At 35.0% G+C, this 11,625-nt stretch overlaps 1 long non-coding RNA gene across 1 annotated transcript; it reads left to right on the forward strand.

The window, feature by feature from the left end:
• The first annotated feature begins 7,345 nt into the window (after positions 1 to 7,345).
• Positions 7,346 to 11,077, forward strand: LOC113287205. Its single transcript, XR_003329854.1, has 3 exons — positions 7,346 to 9,506; positions 9,686 to 10,269; positions 10,363 to 11,077. It is a non-coding gene; the product is annotated as an uncharacterized LOC113287205 (long non-coding RNA).
• Positions 11,078 to 11,625: the final 548 nt, after the last annotated feature.

The raw sequence follows: 11,625 nt of genomic DNA on the forward strand, positions 1-11,625 counted from the left end.
CTAGGGATTTAGGGGTTTAGCACTGAGCTAGTTGCTTTACCTACGGTTGGTGATAGTCTGTGACTAATAAAAAGTGGAAAATAACATAACCTGAATCATTGTTTTTCAATGAAGAAGGATTCCTTGGTCTTGTCTCTCTTATTGATTTTCCTTTATCTTTTAATTGCTCTGTTTATTTATTTTGCTTTATAAAATCTAAAACCAAAACCCCCCCTTTTCGTGACAACTTTACAACTAAAAATCTCTTGCTCCTCGTGGGAACGAACTTGACTACACTATATTACTTGTTAATTAGGTGGAAAAACATTAATTAATTTGTTGTGGTTACGACAAGCATCAGTACGAAAATCGTGGGATCGTAATGAATACAACCAAAAGATATGTCAAATTTTAAGGAAGTTAGAGATTCTACATTATAACATAGTTAAAATGCAACTCTCCATATCAATTTTTTTTAAATGATATCACATAGTGAGAAAATACTTAGCGCTCATCTAGGAGATTTAAGATACAAGCATCCCCTCCAAATTCCACAAACACACTCCCCACAACGATATAACAATTAAACACAAGTTCATTTAAGAACTCTCCCCCATTTGATGTAATTCCAAAGAGAACAACATGAGCGACCTTGCGTTATGAAAAAGAAAGATTTTGTTGGACATTAAAAAATCACACGAATTTGTATCCCAAAATCGAATTAAAATAATCTCTATGCCGGTTACGGACAAAAGATAATTTTAATCGGTATGACTCAACATAAGAAAATCTCACGTAGTGTGTCAAGCAGTAAAAACACAGAAGTGTGATCACGAGTAGATCAATACTACGAGAAAGTTCTCAAAGAGTTTGTCCTAATTTCCGTTTATAAAAAACATAATAGATTTAACTTCTGCGAATATATGAAATATTAGCTCGATTCGCGAAAACGTAAAGGTACAAATATTTCATAAGATTTTTGCAATAATTAAACCAATAATGATTACATACTGCAAGTTCATCTTCCAACAACTCTATAATTCAAATAAATAAATAAATCTAAAAATATGCAAGATGAAAATTGTTGGAAATAGCTTGTGTAATCACAATTTTTTGCGATATCAAACCCTAGTTATCCTTCTCAAAAGTAAGAATAAATTCTCATAAGAAGTTTCTTAGAAAAATAAGAGAAACAAAAGAAGAAGAACTATGAATCATATATAGTCCGCGACTTGCGTTTTGAGAAAACCAAGGTCATCAAAGGCTTTTCTCAGTTCCGAATTGAGAAGCTTGAGATCCCTTTTGGCAGCAGACAATTGTTCGAACACCACTTTGATGTCACTCATGATATTTCCTACCAATTATCGGGACATCTGAACCGGTCTTGACCATGTATGTTCTTGAGCAAAGTAACAGGATGTGGTAACATGATTATCGTAAAATTCAACAATACTTGTGGAACCATCATCCTCTATGTTCTTGTTATCTTCCTTTATGTTGTTTGTAAACTTAGGAGCATCCATGGTTCGTGAATGTTCGTGAGTTATACCAGCACTTTGTATATAATACAAGGTAGGTGTACCTTGAATGTGTATATATATATATATATATATGAAGGAATCTGTGAATTGTAATACAAAGTTTATTCAAACAGACTTAAAGGTTACAATGGAAGAAGAAGCTATTATATAACTTTATTACAGATTAGAGAAATACAGCTGGAATGAGCTGGAGATGTGTTGTCAATAGCGAATGAACAGTTAACACGTGGACACTACAATCTAGTCAGCATAACACACAGTCATAGTTGCTCTAACATTCCCCCTCAAACTGAGCATTCGATTAGTGACTCAGTTTGCCTGTAAACTCGCTACTCTTTAGTAGCTGAACCAAACTGTTGAATTTTCTTCAAATGAGCTGCATAATCTTCAAAAGTCATACCTGCGCAAACCAATCTGTGGAGATCTGTGGAAAACAAACCAATATGTGGAGATCTATGGAGACATTCCCCCTCAAACTGATCACACCAATAGCGTATTAGGTTGCCTTCAATAGTTAATCGTAACTGCGCATGGAAAATCCTCTCATACTCAACCAGATTAGCTGCCCAACAAAGTTTCTCTAACAAATACTAGGTCACACACCCTAGACTGACAAGAAAAATGCCAGCAGTGTCTGTAAATTCAGCAGCAGCAACACTTGCAGGCTGCACTTTGTGTGTCTAACAATGAAGTACTGATCTGTCGAGAACAATGATTGACTGAATGGTAAAGAGAATAAACAAAGTGCACTGCAGACACCTGCACTGGATGGTAAAAAACTAGTCTCCTGTAAAGGCTTAACAAGGCCATGAAATACAAAATATGATGTTGAATACTCCATAATTTGCATTTAGTGAACACCAGCACCAGTCTTGACAAGATACGTAAACAACATCCAACACCATGCAAGAAAGATAACACAAAGGGTGATGCAACTGATAAAATAAGGTCGTGACCTGACCAACATGAACAACTGAACAATAGACTTGGACGGACTCGCATCGCATGCTCAAGAAAAAATATCGCAACAAGGAAAAAATGGTACTGACTCTAACATTTAAAGAAGTGACAATGCCGAACAGTTCCAGTTGAAACAAAACTATGACAATCCCGTTGACGATCTATAATCGTAATCGTGAACCAATTCTCTATGAATGATGAGAAGAAGCAGTCAATATTGTACACTAAAAAACACCAAACATTCCTAAAAAGCAGATCCATAATCATGAATCTTATGTCAAACGAAGGAACATCATCTCAATCAAGTTGTAACCCTCAGCAGAGAAATACAATCATTAAAATCAATTAAAAAACAGGAGATAAGAAGATGATGATAGAACTTATCTGAAATCAGTACGACTCATCACCAAGATGATGAAGAATCACTGAAATACCTACTTCTAGGAAAATCTGCAAACTATCCCTTGAAATTAACATCGAGTCTTCACCAAATATGATGAAAAATCCGAAACAAGTACAGATCTGGAACTAAATCATTTAAGCAGTTGATCTTGAAACTCTCCGATCTGAACCAATTTCCAATCAAACTCGAAATTGAATTTGATACTTGAAGAAATCAAACAAGAACTGACTAATTCAGATCTCAAAACTAAAAAATTGAAAGAAACAAAGAATAAAAATAAGTTTGAGACAGTCGAAATGTCTCTTCAGGTTGTTGTACTCCGTCTGAGTTGTAGGGATGTTGCCCATCGGAAATGAAAAACAGAATTCATTGATTGTTGTTGTTGTTGGTTGTTGTTGATTGTTGTTGATATGTACAGATTGTTGTTGTTGTTGGTTGTTGTATGTACAAATTGTTGTTTTTGATTTTGATTTATGATTTATGATTTTGAAGATGAAGATGAACTGGCAGTAATTGTTGTGACGAGTGGCAGCGGAATATGAAGAAACTCCATTAATGGAGATTTGTTTTCAAAAGATCAGAAAGGATAGAGAGGGTTTCCCTCCTGTTATCTGATACCGTAAAGGAATATGTGAATTGTAATACAAAGTTTATTCAAACAGACTCAAAGGTTACAATGGAAGAAGAAGCTTTTATATAGCTATATTACAGATTAGAGAAATACAGCTGGAATGAGCTGGAGATGTGTTGTCAATAACAAATGAACAGTTAACACGTGGACACTACAATCTAGTCAGCATAACACACAGTCATAGTTGCTCTGACAACATATATATCAACAGGTTGGCTAAGTTTGTCTGTGTTAGTGGAAGTCAGGATTTCAAGAATATAAAACACAGTTCAGATAACTTTGCTTATGTAAGTGGCGGTTCAGATTTGTCCTCACAAGAGATAAATCTAGGGATGTAATCGTTTGTATAAGTGATGGTTGTGATGGAGATTAGACATGCATCTAAAGGACAAACTTTATCATGTCATTAAGGTTCCATAATTCTTCATAATAAATACTCTATTAATTTTTCATGATAATATTTTATTAAATATCAAATTAAAAATGATAATATATAAATTATTCTACTAATCATGATAATAAATAATATATTTGTTATTAGCTCATACTTAGGAGTAGTTTGGTATTGTTGTGAGCTTTACAAAAGTGCTTTTCCGATGTACATTACCGTGCCGAGCTCTGTAGAAATCACAAACTAAATCTAAAACTATTTAAAAAAGCGAACAAATTTTGTATGGGAAAATATCAGGTTCAGCTATAGTTAGTGATAAAATGACAAAAGCAGGCATATCTCTGAAAATTGTTTATTCTATTTTATTGTACTTAAAACAAATTAATTTTTCTACTATTAGAGTACATATATAGATGTAACATTAAATTTACTAACTAGTATTATTACTAAAGAGTAATATTTTTATTAACCACTTTTTAAAAATCAATAATTTCTTAATATTTATTGTTGACAAATGAAAGTTATGCGACCGAAATATCAAAATATCGGGTTGCATAACTGTGAAAATATAAACTAATTATCTTCGATGAATAAAATCTAACGAATAAAAATTGGTGATATATAGATTCAAGGATAATTTTTATCAGTTACAAAAAAAAGGGATATAATTGGAAAATAAAATATGAAATCTGGGTGAACTGTGGCATTTGATTTTGAAGCTTTTAAAAGCTCCTCTTCCCCACTTTTTAAATTGATAAATTTTATAAGTGTTGCATAAAAACACTTAATAAAATCTTTACCAAACACTAGGATGAAAATATTGTTAAATATGTTTTCAAAGTACTTTTTTTTTCAAAGTATTTTGAAAAAAACAGTACCAAACTTAGTTAGATTGTCTAACAATTATGTAAGTGGACCATAGTGACGGTGGCAAGTATTGGTTCTCAGTGAGTAATTTCGCATTGTCTCACGTATTTCTTGATAAATGGTTTAACGTTATTTTTATTCAATGATGATGAATAACAAAATTTATTGTTAATAGCGTGTATTTTTATTATGTTAAGTACTTAACGGTTTGACTTACTAACTAATCATGGTTTTATTATTTTTATGTAATGAGTAAACTCACATTTGGCAGTGTAATGTCGTTGAATGTAACGGCCTGACCCTCTACCGATAATTTCCTCACTTAGCCACTGCGGTCATCTGAGAGTATGGGGTTTTCAATGGTCACCGCTGCGGTCATCCAGCAACAGCTTCTCAGGAGGTCACCCATCTCAGGATTACTCAATACCAAGAATGCTTAACTATAGAGATTTTTCGCCAACTATGAAGCCAATTATGCTGAAAAGGTCTCGGTGTTAGAAAAGAACAAAACATTACCTATATTCCATTTGACGAATCCTACCTGCCGATTCAGAGTACTATAATACCATCAATTTAATTTGCAGTCGTCCTCGGATCCGGAATATCTTCAATCCTAGACTCTGGCATTTTTTTCTCACTCATGAGACCCTTTCCCGACACAATCCATCAACCATACTCTTTCACCCTTGACAGGTAACACGTGGTCGACTCTAATACCATTTGTAAGGACCTGGTCCTCCGTCTACGGTTGTACGAGTATGGGATTTTCAACTAACACTAATGCGGTCATTAATCAACAGTTTTCTGGGAGGTAGCCCATCCGTAGATTACTTTCGCTCGAGAACGTATAAATACAGTGTTTTTTACCAACTCTGCATCCAACTATATTGAAAAGGCCACAATGTTACGAAAGGACAAGTCATTACCTATATTTCATTAGGTGAACTCTTTCTACATCGTATGCGAGTAAATGGTTGACATTGAAAATGACTTAATACTTTAAAATATAATTAGCTTTTCATTATGTCAATGAAATAGTAAGAACATACAATACGATATGTATTGTTGAGTCAATTTTGAGTTTTACTCTGTATAGACTATTCTTAAAAGGAAAAAAGGCAACAACGATCCGAACACTGTTAATATCTACACAATTATTCTTGAGACGAATGAGTTCAGGTGTTGTAATTTTGTTACAGCTTACATAGTTTAATTTTTTGGTTCCGCTCGGTTGTTGGAGTATGTGGCACGATAAACCAAATGTGTATAGATAGGGATAGTCCCTCATGGAATAAAAAGAAATACATGTAGAGGTTAATAAGCTTGGGAATCTCCATACATAACACCGATGCCTTTTAGTTAAAAAGACCACACCTCTTATTCCAATGTGGTCAAGTAGGGTTCGAGGTTATGTGGTTGTCCCCTGAGTAGTGTATGATGGTCCTTAAAGATCCTAACAATTGGTATCAGAGCTCATGGTTGGGGAAACTGTCCGAACGTAGAAGTGGTTGTGGATGTCACCCAACTTAAGGCGCAAGTGGAGTCAGACCCAAGGTGGAGCAAGCAAGGACCAAAGTTGAACTGGATCTCAAGATGGAGTAAGTGTGTCACCCATCAACTTAGGTGGAGCAGGGTTCTACATTGGCATGGAAATGCTCAAGGTTGAATTGGCGCTCAAGGTGGAGTTAGTGTCTCACACATTAACTCTCAAGTGGATCAGGGTTCTAGGTGGGCAAGGAAATGCTCAAGGTGGAGTTAGTGCTTACATTCTCATTAACTCAACGTGGAGTAGGATTCCAAGGCGCATAGTGATAATAATCATGATCGATGGGTAGCATATACAGATAGTAATCGTGGAGTCTGATTGTACTGGTGAAGTGGTTTAATCTCGCTAAAGTGGAGATTGTTGGCGTATGTGGCGCGATAAACCACATATGTATATCTAGGGATAGTCCCACCTGGAGGAAAGAAGAGTACATATGGAGCTTAATAAGCTTGAGAATCTCCTTACGTAGCACCGAGGCCTTTTAGATTAAAACCGCACACCTCTTATCCCAAGGTGGTTAAGTAGAGACAACATTGGTGATATGTGGTCTGTTCCATAGTAGGTTCCTATGGTCCATGAAGATCCTAATATTGTTCAGTAAAATAAGGAAAATGCAGAAAGGTAACACCATTTCAAAGGATTGATAAGATATCTTTGTAAACTAAAAAACATATCGAATAATGTTTTTTTTTTTGGGTGGGAATATGTAAAAATTAATTCCTTCATGGCTGGCTTGAGGATACAATTCGAGAAAAGAGAGGGATAGTATGGAAGAATGTCAAGGAGAAAAAAACTAGAAAGAATTTGTGGAGTGGAGAATAAAAATATCAATCGGGTTTTCATTTATTTTTGTAATGATAAGAAGGATAAACTTGATACTAATGAATGTTATATTTATTACTCATATGTCGTAAAATGCATAACTACATGAAAAAAAAAATATGCCCGTGCCGCCCTAGTATCCATATAAAAGATATAAACCCACATATATGGTTGATTCCACGAAAAACAGTTCGGATCTGTTTTGTATTTACGATCCTATGGCTCAAAAGTGATGTTTAAGCATGCTTCAAACTTCAGTTCACACTCATATGTTGATATCTCAGAGGGTGTTGTTTCCACTCTCCCCTTGAACAAATCAGAAACAAAACTGAGAAGGAGAGGTGGAGAAATCTTGAGTTTTTCTATTACACTTTGTAGATCTCAGAAAGTTAGTTTAGAAACCATGTCTACATCTGAAACACACCTTCGGTTATCTATCTTGAGGTTTTTGTTCCACCATTTCCTTCGGTTTCAAAGTTTGAGAGAAATAACAAAATGGGTTTTGATGGTTTCATCCAGCTATTTCTCCCTGTATCATGTAATTAGCTCTGGGTTTTTATTTGTTTTAATTTCTGGATATTTTAATTTGAGCCTATTGCATGCATTTGTTTGACATTTGTGGAATTGTTCTATCTGATCACAAGAGATTCCAATTAGTTTTTTGTGACCTAAGTATTCCACACTTGGGAACAAATCAATCAACTCCATTCCTCTATTTGTACTTCTATTGGTCCAGAGGGAATCAAAGCAACTTTTGATCATAACAACTTCAAAATCTACATGGGTTGTACTAATAAATGTTACCAGGTATTTCTTTTCTTTTGTTTTTTCTTAATAGCGTTTCTGTTATTATTGTTACCGTGATGGATTTATGAGATTGTTTTTGTACGTGATACTTGAAGACGAATTTGGATGGACAAATTTCTGTTGGGTATCATATATTAATAGGTTTTGAATATGACTTAGGAGTGCTTTTAATCTGTTTGGTAAAAGGTTCAAACCAAGGGAAAGAACTGGAGACTGCTAATTGACCTTAGAACTTGAATTCCAACCTAATTAATATGACTACATGAACCCCGTTATTTGTAGAAGCTTGCTGCATCTACGCGTTAAGTCAATGGTTATAGGTTGTGGTTTTGCGGGTATTTCAGCCTCTCGCGCTTTAATGTGCCTCTATTCAGGTATGAATTGTCTGGGTTCATTATTTGGATTGTTACTCCCAGTGTTTTTGTCATGTTGTGCCGCACCGTCATGTCAACTAGAAACACCTGGAAATGGTTTACACTGTTGGTCTTTTTCGTTTTAACTTTCCTGTCATGATATCTTTCACTTTGTTCTATTGCCATCATGTGATAAGCTTGGTGGCCGTGTCTATAATAACTAGTCACATGGTTTCCTGTTCACACAGGTGCATCATGGTATGATTCTTTTTCTCTCTTATGTGTAAGTGACCCTAAGGCTTTATAGTTATAATAACAATTATTAGATCAGTTCTCATTCCACTTCTGGTTGCGCGTACTCTGCAAGTTATATCAGGTCTGACTCGACATGCTGATCAAACAGTGGCATTGTGCCTATGACCAATGGAGACAGAAGATGTAACTTAGAGGTTTCTATATCCTTCACGCTTCACCTGAATTAGATACATATATAGATTCTCCCTATATAGCAATTTTTATGTTTTAGATTTAAGTGAATCAATCGATCAATATATATACTGCCTTATGTTCAATTGATACTTTTCAGTGAGATCGGACTCGGAGAGATAATTGGATTAAGATTTGTCCCCTTTGGGAGTGGATTGTACAGTCCTGACTTATTTATTTTGGAATTTTTGGATTCATATGAAATATTCACCCCAAATTTTATTAACATGTTTAAGGTGTTCTTTAGTATTGGTCTTTGTAAGATTTAGTTTGAACACGTTTTGTCACTCATTGTGAATTTCAGAAACTAATGCGTGCTATTCGATCCTATTGTGTTTGAATATAAGATATTTTATTTTAAGAAACAAATCTTGTCGATGTTGTTTGCTTAGTTTGATCAGACTGATTAGGACCAGATAGAATTGATCGTAGAGATCTACTTGAACTTCGACATCCAAAAGGAATATATCCTTGACCCACTCTCATTGAGAATACAGATGGTATTGCAACATTTATTGAGATGACAAAAAAATTTCTTTAACTGATACCAATTGTGTAGTTGATGTTTTTAATCAATCTAGATCTTTACACTGCATGATAGCCGGATAAGTATGGCGGCTCCAATTCCAGAACAACCACTTTTTATCGTTCCTGCGCAGTCTCCATGGTGTGTGCAAGGCAGGTCGTGGAGTAGATTAAGGTGAAAAATCACATGTTGAGGTAGAATATTATGCACCTTTGTTTCTTTTCATTTAATATATGGTATTAATCAAAAGATGTTGCATAGGCATCATAAAAATCCAGAAAACTAAAAGTTGTTAACCTTACCGGTTGGCATCTCTGCATTATAGAGGTAAGATCTGATTTTTAACCTTTTTTTTTTTTTGGTGTTGATGCAGTTGTTCCATTCTTGCAATGTCTATCAAAACATACATACTCACTTTCTCAAGTTCTTGGGTTGCAAACCTATGACGAGCATTAAATGTTTGTTGTTTACTCAATTCATTTACGTATCCATCTTCTTTATGATTAACGTTGTTGCTGTGGATGTCTTTGCACTAATACTACTATATTGTAGTTAGAATGAAAAACAGAATAGCACAAAGATTCTCAGCCCTTTCAACACGTGTTCACAGACTAGGAACACTTGACATGCATTTCTGTCCTTCGTTTAAATTCTAATTGATTTACATGTCAAGAATTGGGGTTCGTATGCTTATTCGTATGTTGTTTCTTTTATCATGTTCTTGATTACTCGAATGTAACCCTGATATAAACCATCCATCTTCCATAATATGCCCATCTGCTCATTTATTAGTTGAGTTAATCAAAGTGCTTTCGATATCTTGAAGTTCAACTATATAAAACCTCTTGATTTATGTTTCACTTCCACTGTTGCATCTACTCCTTATGTAACCGCATCTTTTGTTTACAATCTAAGCATCCGTTCTTGGTTTTATCTCGGTTGTTCGCATAGTTCCAGGTATGTTTAGGGTCCCTCTTGATAATATCCTTGACATCTTTACTCTATCAAGCATACGATGTGGTATTTATCCTTTTTGCCGTGCTCATGCAGATGATTCGAATGGGTTTCCCAGATTTACTGCAATCCCTCTAAAAGGCTTCCAGGGCTGCAACACCACCTACAAGACCTTGGACCAGCTTCCCGAGTTGGTGAAGAGTATACCATGGGAGACTCAAGTATGGATATTCAGAAAAATGGAAAAAATTGGATTTGATGTGAAACAACGATATCACCAGCTTGGATATTCTGTTTCTTGGCGAAAATATGAGTTTTCCCTCAATCCTATTATTAAATTTGGGTTGCACCATTTATTTACATTCCTGAAATAATATAATAATCGATTTTCCATGGGGTGAAAATTCGAGGTCCACTAGCATTGGCGTGGTGAAGTTACCTAACACAAAACGCACCACCTCCACTTGATTCTTGGAACATTCAAGCGTTAAAATACCTCTCATTCTGATGATGATCAAAATCAACCCAACAAAATGACTTGCCTTCAAGAAGTTGGTGACGACACATCCATGTCTATCTTTGGCGAAGTATGATTCCCGTGTAGTAACTCATCTTTAGTGATACGGCAACCACACTGCAGATGTGAACTGCTAGAACTTTGAAGCAGGATTCTCTATATAACATTCTTTTATGTTCAATTTTGAATCTTATTCAACCTTTTTAACCATTTTTCTATTACTGGATTTATGGCTTTATGCTCTATAAATTTGTACCAAGATTTTTCAATATTTTGTTCAGATGTGTTTGTTTAAATTCAAGTAACCTTTTACGGTACCTAGCATTTTTTCCCCATATAGATGTTTTGGTGAGTTAACGGTTTAAATCAATTGGTGAATACCATTGTTGCACTAGCATTATACATTACTATATGTATATCATGGCTAAGTTTCGTGTAAACTCGAAACCAACGGGTTGTGTTGTTGATGAACATTATATTAGCATGACTGCGCAATTAGTGGGATGCTTACGGATATATTTTAAAATCGGTAAGCCCTAATGTGTATATATATCACAGTTTTTAGGTTAAGAAAAAAACTAAGGGAAGAGAGATTCTTTCGAGAATCTTCTGAAGAGGTTTTGACTCATAGGTTCAGGCCGGTTTCGAAAATTAACGCATATGGTCCGCGGGCACATGAATTGTGACCGGACTTAGTTATGCAGATAAATATAATCAACCTTGTACTTAGTTCAAATATAATTGATTTTAAATAAAAAGAGCCTTTGTCATGCTCAACAAAATTATCTCTGATTCATTTTCTGAAATAGGAGAGTAGTTACCAATAGATTAATCTTTTACTG

The sequence above is a fragment of the Papaver somniferum genome, chromosome 6 (assembly GCF_003573695.1).
Source record: "Papaver somniferum cultivar HN1 chromosome 6, ASM357369v1, whole genome shotgun sequence".
NCBI classification, from domain to species: domain Eukaryota; kingdom Viridiplantae; phylum Streptophyta; class Magnoliopsida; order Ranunculales; family Papaveraceae; genus Papaver; species Papaver somniferum.